Source organism: Dendropsophus ebraccatus, chromosome 7 (assembly GCF_027789765.1).
Source record: "Dendropsophus ebraccatus isolate aDenEbr1 chromosome 7, aDenEbr1.pat, whole genome shotgun sequence".
Taxonomy (NCBI): Eukaryota; Metazoa; Chordata; class Amphibia; order Anura; family Hylidae; genus Dendropsophus; species Dendropsophus ebraccatus.
In genome coordinates, this window is record NC_091460.1 from 44348077 (window position 1) to 44369594 (window position 21518).

The window sequence follows — 21518 nt, forward strand, 5'->3', positions numbered from 1 at the left end:
ATGTAAGCAAACTAAACCAGAGGGAAGTACCTAAAAATCCCCACTTACAGTAATTCAGCGACAAACCGGTGTAGCAAATAGCCGATGTTCTGTTTGTTGACATATTAGATAATAGATGTATTATGATATATATGTACATCGCTTCAGTCTAGATATTCAGACAAAGCATTATAAAGCTATTGTAAAGACATTAGATAGATAGATAGATAGATAGATAGATAGATAGATAGAAGATAGATAGGAGATAGATAGAAGATAGATAGGAGATAGATAGATAGATAGATAGATAGATAGGAGATAGATAGATAGATAGATAGATAGATAGATAGATAGATAGGAGATACATAGATAGGAGAGAGATAGATAGATAGAAGATAGATAGGAGATAGATAGATAGATAGATAGATAGATAGATAGATAGATAGATAGATAGATAGATAGATAAATAGATAGATAAATAGATAGATAGATAGGGGATAGATAGATATCAGGCATCTCTTAGGCATCTCTAAGGTTATTCTAAAAGCTCTTATTAAAATAAAAAAAGTAATAAAAAACTTTTGATATGTTCTATCACTGCTAAGCCCCCCCTTTCCCCCCATCGATTGGAAGAGTGAGTGCGAAGGTGCTGTAGGGCAATTTACTCATTCTTTACTCATTCTCCTGATCGGTGAGGATCCCCCACTGATCAAAATTTTGCCAAAAATCACAATGCCAAAATGAAAAAAAAAAAAGCCAGATTCATCTCACTGAACTGCAAATGATACCCCAACCATTGCACGGAGATGAGCTTTCAAAATAGATAGCACCAGATTACAGATTTTCCAGCGTTCAGTAAAAGTCCAGTTCTATATTTCAGCTTCACATAAAATTTAGATGCACACATGAGACTGACACATTTTAATCAGGTGATCTTAATCATAGCCTTAGATTAAGATCACCTATGATTATGAGATTATGAGTAAGATGACCTGATCGAAACGCGTCAGCCTTGTGTGTGAATCTGGATTTTATGTGAAACTGAAATAAAGACTTGGACCTTTAAAGAACGCTGGAAAATCTTGTCTTTGTACAGGTATGCTTTCAATCTTCCCAATTTTTTCCCCTGTTCCTCATATTCCTGTTACATTTATACATTACAAGAGCTGGCTCAAGGTTGATGGATGACATTGAGATTTGGTAGGGTCCCTCTCTGCTGTCAATGTGTTCCTTTTTTATTCATCCAATACAGTACAGTATATATGCACTATGGGAGAGATTTATGAAATATGGTGTAAAGTGAAACTGGCTCAGTTGCCCCTAGCAACCAATCAGATTCCACCTTTCATTTTCCAAAGTGTCTGTGAGGAATGAAAAGCGGAATCTGATTGGTTGCTAGGGGCGACTGAGCCAGTTTCACTTTACACCATGTTTGATAAATCTCTCCCTATGTTCCAGGTCTTACTCTATGTATGCGGCTGGTTTGTAAGTACTTGTAAGGTCTGTGAACTGCATTTTACAGGGGAGGTGAGGCTGAGCTGTTATTGCCTTATCTATATTTTATACTGGTAACCCCTTTCACTGTCATTTTGTACAAATCACGTTCCAGCAGTCTCCTCCTTATCACCACAAACAGAACAAGAAGCCTCAGCTTAGTTTTAGGATTAGTGGGTGGAATGGAAATTGCAATATTTCAAAATGATTTAAAAAAATAGATTGTTAAATGAAAAATTGAAAAAAAAAAAAACATCTTTAAAAATATGTTTAATGTGAAATCTTGATTTAAACAGTAGATCCTTTTCTGACTACACATTCCCTTCAAACATTTGTTTGTTATCCAACCAGAAAATAAAATCCCAGTACTAACTGAGATATATATGGGCCTGAGTTTCTTTAATAAAGGGTGTGCCAGTGGGCTAAAAACAGTTCAGAGGGAGCAAGTGATGGTGGGCCTGAGTAGATTTTGTACAGTGACTCCTTGAAGTAAAGGCAGAGACCTAGAGATCCAGAGATCCATAGGTGGACTACAAAATAATTTTGCATTTTATTTTCAGCATTTAAATATACAGTTTTCACCATTGAAATATATTTTTACAGATAAACCCAACTTTATTGGAGGCAGAAACACAGTTTACCATTATTTGACACAAATTCTGGAGCACAATGCACCAAAAATGAAATGGTGAAATTTCAGGACACACATAGAAATTTTTCAACTGGACCAAAATTTATGGACCGTGTGCCACTTTTCATTTCCAGCTTCTTAGAAATTTCCATGATTAAACAATAAGACACACATAAGTCTAAAGTGAAACCAAAGCTAATTTTACATGATGCGGAAACAACTTTTATTTTTGCATGCCCCAGACAAAGCCATCTTAGCAACCCCTAACAACCACCTGTTTGGCACCTTCATTACACTAAGAGTTGGAAGCAGTTGGCTCAATTCTCTGTGTACCAGTTGTGTCAAGGTATTAAAGCCACATCCTAACTTCACTAAAAACTGAGGCTGCAGTAGCCCCCCCCTCTTGCCTTCTAATGCATATGCATGAGCAGGCAGGCTGGTATATGCGTCAGTAGGTGTGAGCATCTGAGCTGGTGGGCAGGCTGAATGGTGCTGCGGGGGGGGGGGATGGGGGGCAAGAAATGTCCCCAGTGCTCCTAATAAATGAATTTGCATATTTGCACAGGCATTTTATAATTTTTTTTTTATGCCAGGCAGGTTTACATTCAGTTACTGTGAAATTACCAACCACGTCTGCTGGAAGTTTGTTCTCTCTTATGGGCTTCCATGGTGGAAATATAGAACTATGGATATGTCCTGGTGGGCCAGGAGTTTTTTTTTCCAGCATATACATCAAACACAGGGGCATGTGTAATGTTTTAACTAAAGTGTACAAGGATATTGACTGCATTAAAAATACATTATATAACCACAAAACATACAATCTATGGCCCGAGACTGTTTCTATTTGTTTATCTGATTTACTGTAAGAGAACAAGCAGGACTAGTAATACTTGGCAATGACACTTTCTCATTTCCTTGTTTCCTTACCTTAAATGCAAGCAATACGATAGGATAACAATGTCAGAATTGCTGTCCTTACAAAAATCTGAATTAAAAAGCAATCACAAAGTCGCATCTACCATAAAATGATAAAAGTAAAAACTACAACTTGTTCCACAAAAACCAAGTCTTCACACAATTCTCTAAATCTGAAAAAAAGAAAAGAAATCAGAATATGGTCATATGAAGTAGTTTTTTAAAAGTAAAACATAAAGTAATAAAAAAGTTATGGCTCTGAAAAAGCAATTTGGTTGCCAAACATTGCTATAGCTATTAGCACTATTACTATAACTGCAGATGTCATGACACCAAACTATGTAGTACAGTACAGTCTATGGAAGATGTGCATATGGTGCAAGCAAACACACAGTATTTGGGCATCCACTTGGCAAATGAGGTTTAATGTGGATAAATGTGCAGTGTCCTAGAGCAGGTGTCCACTGCAGTCTGTAGCAACAAATGTAGGTCGGTAAAGATTGTATGTATGTGCTCTGGGGCTAAAGTACGTAGTATGCTACTCCCTCCATTAGATGTCACTGTATCTTCTATTTTCTGTAGCACAGCTGAAGGAAGGAACTAAAGGGTTAACTGCTTTGTGAGTGATTGTCTGTCTTATCCTGTCATAATGCCACTGTTTTCTACAGTTTTATTGTTCCACCAATCCTTGAGCTGGGTACCTCTCTCCCTACCTATCACAGGCTAGAGTTAAGGCCTTCTAAAGAATTCTTGCCCAATCCTTGGGTCCTTCAGGGATATAAAAGGTGAGGCAAACTAGTTTTGGGGATGCTGTAAGTGTATTTTTCTCCAAGAGAGTATATCCAAAAGAGAGTGTTCCTGCTGTAGCTTACTTCAGGGCCTGGTGGCTAGGTCCCCGACATGGGACCTTATGCCAAGAAATTATTTTCAGAATACTCCCAGCTTTCATGCTAGCCATGTCGAGCTAGAACCCTAAGTGGGGCAACTACCACCAAAGGGGATTAAACCTTGACTATGTCTGGGTTGATCACGTTCTGTAAAGTATCTTGTCAGGAAGTTCTTTAGCTGTCCGGCCCATCCTCATTGTGTTGGTTAAGAGCAGATAAAGCCAAAGTACCCCACTGATATTCACATGGCCCTCTTGGGTAATCTTCAGAGGTTAGCTACACCTGGTTGTTCAGGCTGGGGCCCATGCTCCTGGATCTGGCAAGTCGTGATCTTATCTGGCATTCTCTAAACCGTTTTTTGTATCAAGTATAAGGTCATCCAAGTTCTGCATAGACAGGTTTCCCTGGTAGCCCTAAACTTATCTACAAGTCAGTCATGTAACTCAAGCAAGTCTATAAAGTATTCAGAGACTATTCTTACATCCACCAGCAATAGGCTGAGATTATCTAACTATGTTCTGCCAGCGAGAAGTTCAGATCTATAAAGTGTACCCAGCTACAGGGATTTAATATTTATACATTGCCCGTACCTTATTGATTCAAGAGAGAGACTGTGATATTGTACGGCACCTTTAAAGATTTAGTAAACTGTTCTTACTGGTAAAGTTAGCTGCTGGATTCTGTGGTTCCTCTTACACCACACCTACAACTACTGCAGTGAACCAGGGGTTGCTGGGCAAGATGTTGTACTCTGAGGCACTTGTCACGGTGGCCAGGAGTGGTATGCGCCCACCCCTGGATGTACTGACACACAGCTTTTTAAAGTAGTCAGGTCTGTGTGTAAACAACCAGGTGTAGCCAACCGTTCAAGATTACCCAAGACAGATGAGCGAAGGTTAAGTTGAATACGTCAGCTTTAGCTGCTCTTGCTCCACTAGGGATAGTCTGGTCTGCTGAAGGACTTCCTGATTAGAAACTGTAGAACGTGGTCACCCCAGACATAGACAAGGTTGGTCCTTTTTGTGGTAGTTTCCCCACTTAGGTTTCTAGCCTGACATGGATAACTTAAAGTCTGTGAGAATTCTTAAAATAAACTTTGTAGCATAAAGTCCCATGCAAGTGATGTGGCCTCCAGGCCAGTCCCTGGAAGTTACTGGTGCAGGAGAACTCTCTTGTTATTATACTCTCTTAGGAACACGCCGATTAGAACCCCCCTAAACTAGCGTTTCTTACCTTTTATACTACTTCTAGGATTGGGCAGGAACACTCTAAAAGGCCCCAAACTAAAGCCTCTAATAGGCCTGAAGTGAGGGGAGGGTGTAGCGTGAAATACCCAGCTCAAGGATTGGACAAGTAACCGTGGCATACAGTGGCAAACATAAGAAATCACAAGTAGAGGGTTAACCCAAATGTAAAGTTATGTATCTGGACACTTAAAACCTTCATGCATCATATGTCCTAGGGGGACTTACACTGGGAGAGTCACTGGTAGAGAAGGGCTTGGGTGTATTTGTAGATAATAGACTACAGAATGGAATGCAATGTCAATCAGCTGCTTCTAAGGCCAGCAGGATATTGTCATGCAGCACGAGAGGCATGGACTCTCAGGACAGGGAAATCACCACTTTACTTGTTGTGTCCTTATCTATAGAATGTTATCCAGCTTATAGAAATATACCCACCTCCTGGATCACAAGCCCAACTATGTGACCATGGCAGGAGAAGAGGGGAAGGAGGGGAAAGGAAGGTATAATTTCATTCATAATATGTCAACATACATAATGATAAACAATAATAATAAAAACACAATTACCTTTTAATGGGTAGTGCAGTGTAAGATATTTATTAACTAAATAACACACATTACAAAGTTATACAATTTTGTAATGTGTGTTATTTAAGTGAATGGCCCCCCATGTTTACCCCCACCCCCCACCGTGGACCTCAAAGTGTGATACAGTATACTTACGGAATGACTGTCGACCCCAACCGCCATCTTGGGACGATGTTATGCACAGCCAATTGTGGCTGAGCAGCTGATGACGCGCTGGAGGGGGCCGGCATGAGGGAGGGCTGAAGCAGTCAGGCCGCCCCCTGAAGATGACGTGATCGTCCCAAGTTGGCGGCCGGGGTCGACAGTGATTCCGTAAGTATACTCAATCACACTTCCGGGGGGGGGGGGGGGGGGGTTGTTGGGGGGGAGGAAACATCACTTAAATAAAACACATTACAAGGTTGTATAACCTTGTAATGTGTGCTATTTAGTGAATACATGTCACTGTTACACTGCACTACCCCTTTAAATAATAAATCTGTAATACATAAAAAACAATGCACGTTGTAGGAAAATACTGGATTAGGCTAAGGTATCAAGGTAACAAAAATTACATACAGTCAATATTAATACAAAAGGTTGCGCCAATACATGAAGCCCGCTGGATATCTAGTATTCCGTGTAAATATCCAGCCCACCTCCCTACTGGAAGGAAACCCCTCCTATCTCCTCCTTTGATAGGTCTCTTTAGATGCTCTATCCCCATACAGGAGAAACTGGCTACATTACCTAGGTGGTGACTTTAAATGTGTTGTGACATGGCAGATATGTTAACTGAACTGTTTGTGCTATCTGACCTGTCGTGCAACCAACATATTGCACATAACATAAATTACAAGTTATCAAATAAAATAGATATGTTGAGTTGCAATTGATTACATTTTTTTTATTTTCTGTATGGTGTTGTTACTGACCGACTGAAATTTTTTGCCACTAAAGAGATGTTTGCAGGTTTTTCATATGTTGTGTCCACAACACTAGCAGCCCTTTACTTGTAGCCAGATATTGGTGTAGCCGATGAGAGCGGCACATCATTGGACCTTGTGAAAACGCTGACAGCGGTAACGAGTGGGCAGGTCGGAAACCAGCACTTGCAGCGCAGCAGGACAGGTGAGTATGTATCACTGTCATCTCCCTCGCAGCCCTGACTGCATCCCCAATTATGTGATTTTCCCAGACAACCCCTTTAACTCTAAGAACTCTGTAACCACTGTAACATAAATCCTCACCCCAGCACAGTGCCAGTCTGTTCAGCCCAGTGCTTTTTCTGCAAGTTTAGCTGATTTTGTCTTCTTGGTCACTGAGACCTGTTGAAAACCCTTTAAAAAATAAAAGAAAAGGTTGTCAAGATTAGCAGCAAATGCGTCACACATGTTCTCTTGTTCTTTTCCTCATACTTTTCTTTACGTTTCTGGGCTCTTAGGGATTCCCCTCATTCAGTTTTAGTTTCATACAGCAAACAAAAAGCATTGTACCTGGAAATTCCAGAAGAGAAGACAAATCCCTGTTATCTTGCTGGAGAGTAAAACACATATCCCCAAACAGCACCATGGGAACATTCATGTGTCTTGGCTATAAGCTCTATAAGTTATATTACAACTGATTGATAGAAATGTTACTTTTTTCTACTCTATCTTCTAACTCAAAGCAATACAAATCTATACTACTTACCATTCACTTTTATAACACAGTGTCTCTATATAGCTTTGAGCTCCTGTAGACACGGTGGCTTGGAGGGATGCTACCTGTACACACCCAACAGCTATATAAAACACTAGTCAGACCAAATACTTTCAGCACACTTAAATTATTAGATAATCACCTGCGAAATTCATCTCTTATTATCGGATGAATGCTACAATGCACATAATACACATGCTGACAATTCCTGGATTATTTATCAGCAAAGGTATACTGCAGGGGGATGGGGGGTGAGGGCAGGGCTTTATATAAGACTGGCATGTATGACTGGTGGGGTCCAAACTCTGTAGAGATGGATTTGTAACCTCTTCCTGCCTGATGTGTATCAACAATTCTTCTTCTGAGGTCCCTAGGACCTAAACAACATTGCTTCACTTGCTCGGTAGTTGGCTGATACGTCGGCTGCCTTTGATCTCTGTGACACTCCCTGCTACTCCGCCCTGGGTGCTGGTTAAAGCTGGATCCAGTCCTGGGAAACTGGAGAGTTTTCCAGGATTGGATCCTGCTTTTCCAGGCAGCCGATGTATAAACCCACTGCTGAGCAAGCGATTTGCTTTGTTTGTAATGTAAATTTGCTCATCTCTAAATGTGATGATTTACTTATATTTATTAATCTGGTTTAATAATTTTGTTTGTTCAAATGTTCAATATTGATGCGTATATGATGTGTATATGTACGCTGTTTTATGTAGCACCCATTGAGACTATGTACCAATACACTGTTTTCCCATTGGATGTCTTTCACTCTTTATATACAAATCTGTTGTTGCTAGAAGTTACCATGACCAAAGGCAACAATGGCCTGAAGCATATTGTAGTCAGTAGCTTGTAACTGTTCTCCATAAAGAAGCCTAGTTTTAGTTCATGCGCTTGAGGTTCCTTGTATCCTATAGTCGTGTGCTCCCTTGCACCTCAAAGCTGATTTGTCTAGTAATAAACTTTTCCAAAAGTCATAGTGCCCACAAAGTGCCCTCATGTGGTCCTCATGCCTTCAGTGGTAAAAGTGCTCCACCATAGTGCTCTCAAAAGTAACTGTGCCAAAGTGCTCCCTACAGAACCTCAAAAGGTATTTGTTCCACAGAGCCTCTAAATAAATAAACCGATAAATACTGTGCCCTAAACCTGAATCTGAGTTCTGTGCTGCAGACCCACTTTATACCTACATTTTCATAGGATATAGACCTAAAGGGAAGCCAATAATTTCATTTCACCTGAAACCACAGACACAGCTAAATATAGTTGAATATGGATGTCCCAGATACCCTCTGGGTCCTAAAAGTCAGGCCCCCACTGAACATCATTTTATCTTGAATTCTAGAAGGTGTGATAGCAGGTAGTGCTTGCAATATACATCTAATTTCCATGTTGTATTTGGATTTTCAGCTCGAAACAATAGGAAGTCCAAGTACATCGAGACTCATTCCTCTCAATTCCAAACAGGTGTCATAAATGGATATTAATTCATTCACCCAATTGCTGTTCCTTCTATTTAATCTACTTCTACTTTCTTTTTAATATGAACACTGGAGATGAGCGAACTTGCCAAAAGTTTGGGTTAGCACCCAAATCCAAACATTTAGTATTTGAATCCTGCTGCCTGGAGAAGGTGGATGCAGTCCAAGGACTGCCTGGAAAACATGGATACAGCCATAGGCCATAGGCTGTACCTATGTTTTCCAGTCCTTGGGCTGCATTCACCTTCTCCAGGCAGCAGGATTCAAATGCTGATTGTTCTGTTCGTGCGAATCCAAACGTTTTGAAAGTTGGCTCATCTCTAATGAACACATTAGGCTTTTGATATTTCAACAACGTACCCTATTCTAATAATATAAAGTAGCTACTGTATTTCCAGCGTATAAGACGACTTTTTAACCCTGAAAAATCTTGTCAGAAGTCGGGGGTCGTCTTATATGCCCTATATGGTCGCCCCATACGGTGGGGGGGGGGCTCAAAAATGGCCCGCATCCCCACCGAATGGGGCAATCATTTAAAAAAAAACAAACAGTTAACTCACCTGGGCCCGTTCCCGGCCTCTGCGCGTTTTCTTCTCCGCTCCCGTTCCCAGCGCAGCCAGTGTGACATACATTGACTGCGCTGGGGATGCCCGAAGCCCTCCCGAGCAGCCGAGCGCCTAACCAGAGATGCTCGGCTGCTCGGGAGAGCTTCGGAAGACTGACAAAGGCTTTGAGTACTTCCAGTGCCTCCCGAAGCCTCTGTCATTCTTCCGAAACTCTCCCGAGCAGCCGAGAGTCTCCAACTAGACACTAGGCTGCTCGGGAGAGCTTCGGGCATCCCCGGCGCAGTCAGTGTACATCACACTGCCTGCACACGGAACAGGAGCGGAGAAGAAGATGCGTGGAGGCCGGGAACAGGCCCCAGGTGAGTTAACTGTTTGTTGTTTTATTAATTTAGCTGCAGGTAACCCCTGCCTGACCACAGCAGGGCTGCGGTCAGGCAGGGGTTAACATTTTCCGGCGTATAAGGCGAACCCCTGTATACGCCCAGTTGCCTTATACACCAGAAAATATGGTAATTTTCCTAAATGTTTCAAAATCTTGCATATTTTGTAAAAATGACAGAACCAAAGGCAACCAAACATGATGTAAGTCTTTAAAAAAAAAACTCACTTTACAAAAATGCTTACTATGACATTGTTATTTTTAACTAGTAAAAAAAATGATTTGTGATGATGAATCTTGACAGACCTGTTTTTCTTCAATAGTTGATAGATGGGAAAACCTGCAAAAATCTAAAATGATTACAGAAAATCTGCATTACACATTTAGGCCTTATGCATACGTTGAGTATTTTTTTCATGTCTGTAGATTCCTCCCACTATCCACCCGCACAATCCTTTAAAAATTACGGATTGGGCATCTGTAGTGCATCTGTATTTCCGTAAATCCGTTTTCGTTTTTTTTTGTCACTAATGACTTTTTTTTTACGGAAATACCGTTGAAAAAAAAAAAAAAGAGGTTACAATCCATAGAGAATATAGCAGATCCCATTGATTTCTATTAGAGAATCTGAAAAAAAATCTGGGTCCGTACTAGGATATGTCCTTTTTTTTTTCCTTCAGGATGCGTCCTTGTAATCTACTGATCGTGCGAATAACCCAATAGACATCAATGTGCACTAACTCAAGTACGGAAATACGGATCTATAGATTACAGGACGTTTGAATAAGGCCTTAGGCTATGTTCCCACAATGTACTAAAGATTGCAAAGAATGGCCGTTGTTAAACAACGTTTAACAACAATGACCATTCTTTGCAATCTTTAGTATGTCATGGGAACATAGACTTAGCAATACATTACATGTTTTAAAGGGTTATCCCAATTTATAAATGGGTCCTTCCAGAAACAGCACCACTTTTTGTCCTCCTGCAGAGTTGTAACATCACACACAACCTGAGGACAGGTGTGGTGCTGCTTTTGGAAAAATGTGTTTTTTTTTTTTTTCTAAGCCTCATCCACACATTCATAATTTGCGTTCTGCAATTGCAGACCTGCAAGTACGGACTGTATGGGACACATTAAATTCTATAGGCCAATGCACAAAGCCATGAATGCCATGCATTTGCCACCTGCAATCACGAAATATGCATTACGGTCTCACATACAGTACAGATTTGTGAATGAAGCCTTAAACAAATAATTTACCAGTTACCAGTTACCAGTGCCAATTAAAATCAATTATTTACCTGTGTAATATAGGACAGGAAAGCACAGCGAAAGGTGTTCCTTGTAATTTCTCTCCGCTCTGGTCAAGGGATAAGAATGTTGAGTCCTCTATTAAAGGGGTTGTCCGGCGCAAAAAAATTATTCACAGAATAACACACATTACAAAGTTATACAACTTTGTAATGTATGTTATGTCTGTGAATGGCCCCCTTCCCCGTGTCCCACCCCCCCCACCCGTGTACCCGGAAGTGTGGTGCGCTATACTCACCTGTCACGTGCCGACCACGGTCTCCGATCCTCAGCAGTGACGTCTTCTTCGGGTGGCCGGCGGATCTTCCCGCGTGCCGGCCGCCCTCTGCAGCGTCATCCGAAGCTCAGCCGCGATTGGCTGAGCATAACTGTGCTCAGCCAATCGCAGCTGAGCAGCTGATGACGTGGCCGCGTCATCAGCCGCTCAGCCGCGATTGGCTGAGCACAGTTATGCTCAGCCAATCGCGGCTGAGCTTCGGATGACGCTGCAGACGGCGGCCGGCACTCGGGAAGATCCGCCGGCCACCCGAAGAAGACGTCACTGCTGAGGATCGGAGACCGTGGTCGGCACGTGACAGGTATGTATAGCGCACCACACTTCCGGGTACATGGGTGGGGGTGGTGGGACACGGGGAAGGGGGCCATTCACAGACATAACATACATTACAAAGTTGTATAACTTTGTAATGTGTGTTATTCTGTGAATAATTTTTTTGCGCCGGACAACCCCTTTAACTCAAAATTATTTATCGGGGTTTTCTAAACTGGGCAATCCCTTTAAATCCATTCTTTAAATTCTGTTATAAAAGTAAGAAATCTTTTCCATGTAGCATACCTAAGGTGCTATATAGAGATAAGTGAAGTTTTCAAAAGTTCAGTTCGGGAGGTTGTCAGAATTTTGGTGTACAATTTTGGTTAGTCTGAATCCTTTTTATGAAGGATCTTGTTTGGTGACTATTTTATGCAGAAACTCTAATGGACACTACTTGGTAAAAGACCTCTATAGTATAGGGAGTTGGCCCTGTTGGGAACCTACAAGATCCATCAATATCAACAACAGCAAGATGCAGCCCCCATTCAACCTCTGTGGATGATCTCCTCAGAAGAGAGTTATGGGAACTGGCCTGTGACAACACTTTATTATTTCTTCAATACACTTTCTCCCTATTAACAGGGTTAACTTTACTCAGGAAAGCTGTGGATGTTTGAGGATCACTGACGTGCAATGACTCATTGGACTTCAGTGATCCTCCAATATCCACAGCTCTCCTGGGTGAAGTTAATCCTGTCCCTGGACTTGAATGGCAGCAGAATGACTGTCATTGTGTATGTTCACCAAAGAAGAGCTGTGGACAGCATGTAATGACACACAGAGTTACAGGGCAGGGACCAACTGACAGCTACACAGCTTACACTACTACCCTCATACTATACTCTATCTGTCCCTTCTATAACCCTCTCTAACCCTCTCTAGCTAGTGTAAATGTATGTGTTCAGTTCACTGTATAGGAACTGATTTGCTCCAATATATATCTAGTGAAGAAGAACGTGTGACATCGGCAGAAGGGTGCCTTGCAGCCCATTGCCCAGCTGCAAGGGATTATGGATAACCCCTTGCACCTGCACTTTGGCTGTAATGTAATGTATTATGTGCAGCCGCCATTTTGTATGAACTTTAGTATAAACGTTTTGTAAAATTTGGTTAGTTTTCTAATCAAATTTTTGACAAGGTTCGGAATTAATCTCGGTTCGTGATGTTCAGTTCAGTCATCTCTAGTGCTGAACATTCCTTGTATTTACTGTATTGTGGTTTCTTTGTTTCTTTTGCTATTAATCTCTTCCTCATTTGAGTGTTACTTGCTACCCGATTGTTGTTTGACTTATTAAACTCTGCTTGTCCTTCCCTGTAACTAGTAAATAATGCCTTCCATTGCAATTCAAATTCCTTTTAATTCAGGTACTTACCTGTCTCTTAGCTGTTACTACTACAAACCAGACCTGAAATCTAAGTGTCCCCGACAGCAAATTCCAAACCCACGTTCAAAGTGTTCACCAACAGAATGCTAAGATGTACTATTGTTCATAAATGGGTTTTTTTTTGCCCTCTTCCACTCTTCTACTTGCAGAATGACTTTAAGAACTATAGAACTAAAGAGTATTCCTTTAATCCTTTTTCTTAGGGGCATGTTCGAATACCAATATTACCAAGAATACCAGTATATAAAGGGCAACTATTGCCACCACACTATGACCACTATTAATACCACCATACTGTTACTGACCAATTCCAGTATACTATGATCAATAAGGCCAACAGTATCAGAGGGACAAATAATACCACCACATACTGACTAATGTCACCACTCTGCTACTGAATAAAGACCAATATTACCTCATACAGTGACCATATACTGTAGAGGTATATCCATCTCTACACAGGTTCTGCATACCATATGTCAGACACCGGACGGCAGGGACAAGACAAGACAGTGAGCCCTGACGCTGAACCCACCAACTGTCCCTTCCTACTTGCCTCAAACGGCCCTAGGCAGCCGTGGACAACCACAAAGACATTCCCTATACTAGTATAGGTGCACACAGAACAAGACAGACAAACAAACACAATAAAGAATAGTAAACAGTCCGGGTCACAACAATCGGGCAGCAAAAGTACAAAATCAGAATCCAAAGGGCGTAGTCAAAGTACAAGCAATATGGACAGGGGCAGGTGGCAAGCAAGGGAGGTCAAAGATCAGGAGATGCAAATAAACAGAAGACACAAGCAGGCAGAGACTAAGTCAATAACCAGCAATAAATGCACAGACTGGGGTTAGTTATATAGGAGGCCAGGGTTCTGGTCCAGGACATAATTGGACCATTCCCCTGATCTCCAAGCATAAACACCTGACAACAAAACAGATCCACTGGCAGAAAGACCTGTCAGTCACAGCAGAACCAAAACACAGATTAACCATGACATGGCCAGACAGAAATCAGCAGGTGAAGTCGGGTGTGTCCACCAAACAAAGTGAGCAGATAAACCAGTGTTCGGACACTGAAAAACAAAACACAGAAACAGAACAATACAAGAAATCAGCGCCTTCTCGGCCGCACAGCATGAGCCGAGGGGCGCATCACGCTCCCCAAAGATACAATCCTGACACCTTTATTGATTACAGTGCAGTTCTATCCAGTGACTCACAGGGGATGTCTTCTCTGAGTAAATCACATTCTCTGGGTGAATCACAGGGGGCTTCTTTTCTGACTGGAGTTGCTCACTTTTTCTTTTCTTCTCCATCTGGCCCGGACCAATGTGAGGAATTCTCCTAGCAACAACTCTTCCCTGTAGAATCTGCCAAAGATTTTAGGCTCTTCACTCATGCACCAACTTTATCCTCCCCATGTGTATTGTCCCCTCTTTACCCTCATATTGTGCTTAGGCCCCTCTGTCCCCATATAGTAGTTAGGCCCCTCTGTGCACCCATATAGTAGTTAGGTTACTCTATCTTTTCATATACTAGTTAGGTCCCTCTGTGTTCATATAGTAGTTAGGTACTATATGGGAGCACAGAGGAGCCTAAGCTTCTCTGTTCATCTATATTACAGCTGGAGTTAAGGCTGGGTTCACACTATGTTTTTGCAATTCGTTTTTTCATCTGTTTTTTTTTTAACGATAGTAAAAACAAATGCATTTGTGTGCATCCGTTTTGATCAGTTTTTCCATTGACTTTCATTGACCTTACTTTTGTGTACGTTAAAAAAAAACGGATGCGTTTTGATCTGTTCTTTTTATAATGGAAGTCAACGGAAAAACGGATCAAAACGCATGCAACCAAATACATCCATTTTCGTTTTTCGCAAAAACGGATGAAAAAAACGGATTGCAAAAACGTAGTATGAACCCAGCCTAACTACAGTATGCTGCTGTAAATATATTACATAGTTGGTACACAGGTCCATCAAGTTCAACCAAGGAGGGGATATGTATGGTATTAATGCAAATGAACACATAACAGATATAAAAACAATCCACATCTTCTAGAAAAATGCAGGACCAAAGTATCTAGCTCAAAGCTATACAAGAGTTTATGTACCGGCAAGCCTATGCAAAGTAGGTGGGGATGTCTCTGTTTTTATTTCTATTTCCTTGAGCTTACATATATATAAAAGCGTTTGCTTTAAAAAAAAATATTTGTATTCTCAGCAGCTTGGAGTATTGAGTGTACAATAGTGGCTGCGTGCTGGCGAATGCACCATACACTGGTTGGGGGCGGTTCATCAACCAGCCATTAAGGCTTAGAGGAGTAAAATACTGGAACTGAGCAACTACTGAGAACAACTGTAAGTCTGATCATTTCTTAGTTTTCCTCAGGGATAAAAAAAGATAGATAAATAAATAGATATTTTGCTAAAAGGACTAAAATACTGCACTAAACTTGGAGAATGCACTCTGCTTGTTTTGCATTTCCTTGTAGTTTTCCAGCTACCTCTGACCTGGGATCATGGTGAATGTTGCTGGAGTTTATCCCTACATAGTTTTTTTTTTAAGAGTGCTGCTTGCTATACTTGTATTTTGCATATAGATAGATGGAAGGATATACAGATCGATCAATCAATAGATCTTATTGCCGTTTAGTAATATTGATAGCTAAACCCAGCCCTAAAATTTACAGCATGAAAATAAAAAGTAGTACTTTATATTAAAGGAGAAACACAACAGTCATCTCACCATGTTTGCAGATCCCAGAAACAATCACGAATATTATGAGGGATAATCTGCGACATTCATTGAAGCCAAACACAATTTGATCTATGCTATAAAAAATGTATTACATTCATATTAAAAACCTGTACATATAATGAGTCTCAATCACAGGTGCCTGGTATGAAGAAAGTCTTCCGGCTGAGTAGTGACTTTCTGCGGTCACCGCCTCTGCTAGTTATGTTAACTCTTTCCGTGCCTAAGACACAATGCACAGAAACATTCCCATTATAACAGAGTTTTTATTTTGCATACATTTCTATAACAAGTATATCATGTGTGACATCACCCTCAAAGGCCATGGACACCTTTCAAAAGGATTTTGTTTGTATTCTTGCTTTGTACTTTTCCATTTACTCTTGTATACAGTCTCTATAATTCTCCCCTGCAGATTGCCTTGTATCTGCTCTCCACTCTCTTTCCACCCTCTGTGAGCTGTCCTCTGGGGTTTCTCTCCTCTCTCTATTTACTGAGCTAGGGTATAACCTGCTCTAATCTCTAATACTGAGAAAGCAAAAAATCCATCTGACTCATTATCTTTCTCTATTTTTAGAAAGTCGCTTCATTTCACTTTCAGGAAACAAATTAACTTACGATTCCCTGCAAAGGTGTCCATAACCTTTAAAGGGGTAGTGCACAAAAAAAAAATTTCTTTCAAATCAACTGCTACCATGAAGTGCCAGAGATTTGTAATTTACTTCTATTAAAAAATCTCAAGCCTTCCAGTACTTATCAGCTGCTGTATGCCCAGCAGGAAGTGGTGTTTTCTTTCCTGTCTGATACAGTGCTCTCTGTTGCCTCCTCTGTCCATGTCAGGAACTGTCCAGAGAAGGAGCAAATCCCCATAGAAAACCTCTCCTGCTCTCCAGACTGGAAATAATACCACTTCCTGCTTGGCATACAGCAGCTGATAAGTACTGGAAGGCTTGAGATTTTTTAATAGAAGTAAATTACAAATCTCTGGCACTTCATGGCAGCAGTTGATTTGAAGGAAAAATTTTTTTGGTGCACTACCCCTTTAAGGCAATCCTGTGTATAGCACAGGCTGACATTAGCGACATGGTTCAATTTATCAGTACTAGTTTGTTATTTGGTTATTCGATTATGATTGCTATAAGTTGTATGAAATATTTATATATAAAAAAAACTGAAATGTGTAAATAATTGATAAAAATGATGGATTGTTTTACTTTCAGAATGATTTCCATTTATATTTGATGGCATGTATTTTAAGACTGGCTTCTTGTCTTAGCTTTTACCTGCTACTACCTTTGTATTCTTTAATAGTTTTGGGCACATTCATGTCTACATTACTATTTACTGGGACTAGGTTTCTCCAACTGTCTCAAGGGAGACCCCTCCGTTTCCATTTTTAAGTCAATGTATACTACATAAGTTGACATTTCTGTATTAGGACCTCTCATGCATAAAATGATAAAATAATAAACACAGCAATGTCACATGGAAGGTAAATTGATGATGACACAGCATATATCATACCACAGGATAATAGGTACAACGTACAAGGGTACTGCATATAGTGATGTGACAGCACAGGCATACTACACACAGCACCATAATACAATGATTGTGTATGCAGTGATGCGATTGTAAAGAGGTAATGAAGACAGTGATGTCACAGTACATGATAATAAACAGTGATGTCACAGTACAGGCATAATGAACACAGTGATGTCACAGTACAGGCATAATAAACACAGTGATGTCATAGTACACAGATAATAAGCAAGCAGAGTAGTCACAGTACAGAGATAATAGAGATGTCACAAAACTGTGATGTCACAGTAGAGGAATAATAAATAAAATGATGTCACAGACACGAAAAACACAGTAACATAGTTAATAAAGTTGAAAGAAGAAATGAGTATATCAGGTTTAACCTAGAGAAACCCTACTGTGTTGATCCAGAGGAAGGCAAAAACCTCTATCAGGCTGATGACAATTGCCCCATCACAGGGAGAAAATTCCTTCCCGACTCCAAAGTAGCAATCAGAATAATCCCTGGATCAACGTATCACCAGAAATCTAATGCCCATAACTTGTAATATTATATTTTTTTAGAAAAGCATCCAGGCCTCCCTTGAACTTATTTAATGAATCAGCCATGACAACATCATGTGGCAGAGAGTTCCACAGTCTCACTGCTTGTACAGTAAAAAACCCGCGGTGGTGAGGCCACAGTACGGATATACTGAAAAGTGATGATGTATTACAGGAATAAGAAATACAATGAGGTCATAGTACAATGATAGTATAGGGTTATTTTATAACTGTATGAAATCAGGGTGTGCTTTGTGCTCACCCTGTAAACACATCGGAATACGGGGGGCATGAACACAGCAATATCACACTAAATGTCTCAGGTTTCCAATGTAGTACAGTAGCATATACCTCCAATGGAATCCAGATAACAGGTGTGCTAGATAATCCCACATGCTGTCCTGCAGAGTATATTATAGCCTTAATGTGGTATAGATTTTAATCAGAGAACACAAAATATAAAATCACACAGGAACAGGTCTTCAGATTTTCTTGTGTTTGGAAAGTTTGGAGTTTTTTGTTGTCTAACAAGTCTGTAAAGAAGGATAAGGTTGCCCGTGGGTGCCTCCTACCTCTGCTAATACAGACCTTGTTCTGTGCGTAGTGCTGGAAAGTACGTCTTCACCATGGCAGCTAGGAATGTGGTTTGTTTGGTTCGGGAGCTGGATGGACAAAGATTTTTTGTGTACTGTCTTATATGTTTCTTTGTATTATTTGTTGAGTAGCATGAACTAAAAATAGAAAATAAACATTATAAAAGTTATTAATAGAATAAAACTAAATGCATTATTTTTACATACTTTTTATGGCACCCCTAGTGTTGTCTTCCACCTAGTCTTGACTGGTCTGCAAAATAACATGATACACTCCACCTCCTATGTACAAGAGGATATGGGTGATGATACAGAGCTACTGAGCATGTGTGACCACAGACTCTGGACACATTACTGTATTTCTCTGAAAATAAGACAGTGTCTTAAAAAAAAGGGCTAGGGCTTATTTTTGGGGTAAGTCTTATTTTTTTCCATGGACAACAATCACATATTATGATTGATTCCTTTCTTGTACTCCAAGGAGTACCTTTCTCTTTTTGAACTCATTTTGTCTTGGGGTAAAAATGTATAGTTACCTACAGTATACAGTGTACTAGTTAAAGATGAGCAAATTTATCCTTAGATTCGGCCTGAATCTGCGGACTAGGGAGGCAGGAGATGGGACTCTGGAGAGACACAAAAGTGGTTTAGCGGATTTTGGCCCACAATGGCAGGAAGTAGAGGAGCATTGGTACAAGATGGTTGGGAGCTACGGTATGTGTGATGTCAGGGAGATCAAGTGACACAGACTAGCACCAGAGGCATTGACCATAACTAGGTTTTTTTCCTTACCTTTCCGGTTGGTTCACAGTAACAAACACATTCACCGCAACCTGGCACCATACCCACACTGAAGACAAGCTGGCACCATACCCACACTGAAGACAAGCTGGCACCATACCCACACTGAAGACAACCTGGCACCATACCCACACTGAAGACAAGCTGGCACCATACCCACACTGAAGACAACCTGGCACCATACCCACACTGAAGACAACCTGGCACCATACCCACACTGAAGACAAGCTGGCACCATACCCACACTGAAGACAGGCTGGCACCATACCCACACTGAAGACAAGCTGGCACCATACCCACACTGAAGATAAACATTATATACAAAAACGATCACAACAAAACCTGTTAGTATTTTACTAATGTGAATTTGATCAATGAAAATAAAAATAAAAATGTAAAATTTCTACTAGGTTTAGACAAGGAAATATATATAGGTAACCGGTATTTCCAGTCCCAGCTATCATGACCTTGCATTCTTGTATTCTGCAACATTACATAAGGCATTCATAACATAACATGCCCTACTTAATTTTAATCCTTCTACAAATGGTTCCTAAGGTAATTTTTAAAAGTCATAAAACTTTGCCAGGTGAATTTAGAATGCACTACTGTCCTGCCAGGATCATTTTCAAGTGTAGAAATCCTTAGTTATTTTATTATTTTAGGGGGTTCCAGGTTCCAGTAATAAAAAGTTAAAAAAAATAACAACTAAATAAATAAATAAAAAGGAAAATAAAAACATCATAGGAAATATATACAAACAATACAGTTCTCTGGTGTTCAAGGGTAGGGCTAATTTTAGAGGTGGTAACCTAGGCAGTTGCCCAAGTCCCCGAATTTTAAAGGGGCTACTGAAGGATGACATGAGCGTGAGTGAGTGTGACATTGTGGAAGGGCATGGGTGAGTATTAGTTTTTTTTTTTTCTTTTATTTTCCATGTGACATGAGAAGGGGTGGCATCAATCCTATTTAGAGGAGTGAAAGTAAGGCAGCTCACTGAATCTCCGCTGGGAAACCTGGGTGGTGCACGGGACAGCTGTATGGCACACAGCAAATGCAGAGACAAGGAAAGAAGGATGTCCGGCTCCAGATATCCAGTCCCATAAAAGCAAACTTTAAAGATGAAACAGATACTCCTAGTCCAAAGGAGCTGGACATCCTTCTTTCCTCATCATTACGATTTAGGGTTAACTGGGGTTAAGTGGGAATCGTTACCAAGGGAGGCACTAAGGGGTGGCATCATATGGGGGATAATCACTAAAGAGGCCATTATTACTAAGTGGGTTACACTAAGGAGGCATCAATACTAGCTGGGGCTATTAAGGAGGCAACAAATAGGAGGATTAAATAGGCAATTATTACTAAGTTGCCCAAGTGTAATTGTATTAATAATTACTGGTTGGGAGGCAGGACGGGTTACTTAGTGGACACTAAAATGTAACAGTACTGAGTTTGGGCATAATTACTAAGGATTAAAAAGGGGGGCACCAGTACTGGCATGAAGTGTGCGTTCCTCTACGTCCTGTTATGTGTTTTTGGATACAATAAAGATTAAGCTTTTAAGGTGAAGTGCCGCCGCCACTTTTGCCCCGCTCTTGTCTCCAGTTCAAGTGTGGTTTGCATTTAACTTCCATTTACTTCAATAGAACTGAGTTTCAAACCCCACCCAATCTGGAGACAAGAGCGGGGCAAAAGTGGCCATGTTTTTGTAACACTGGATAACCCCTTTAGGGTGCGTTCACACCTACAGGATCTGCAGCTGATTTTCTGCAGCAGATTTCAGTTAAATAACTGAACACAGCATCAAATCTGATGCTGTGTTCAGTTATTTAACTGAAATCTGCTGCAGAGAATCAGCTGCAGATCCTGTAGGTGTGAACGCACCATTAAGCTGAGTACCACCTACAGCACTGATGAGATATGATTGCACACCCGACTAAGCACAAACGCCTGGGACCAGTAGTGCCGGTGAGATAGCTAACTGTGCACCGATGCATCTATAGGTACATCATACAGAAATACCCAGAAACCGTGTCCTGGTGAGAGGGTATATACATGCCTACCACGCTGTAAAAATTGTTGTAATTTTTAACAACTGTTGAAATTTGAACCATATTGGAACCATGGAGATCATCTGATGACT

The 21518-nt window shown here is 40.7% G+C and overlaps 1 protein-coding gene across 7 annotated transcripts in view; it reads left to right on the top strand.

Annotated features, from left to right (window-relative positions):
• The first annotated feature begins 1381 nt into the window (after positions 1-1381).
• LOC138796773 (uncharacterized) overlaps positions 1382-21518 on the top strand; it is a 51616-nt gene continuing 31479 nt past the window's right edge. For 4 of the 7 annotated variants that reach the window (XM_069976450.1, XM_069976455.1, XM_069976456.1 and 1 more), the window contains exon 1: positions 21227-21343. The gene's annotated coding sequence lies outside the window, so the exon portion shown is untranslated. The other 3 variants (XM_069976453.1, XM_069976451.1, XM_069976452.1) reach the window with 3 other exon arrangements.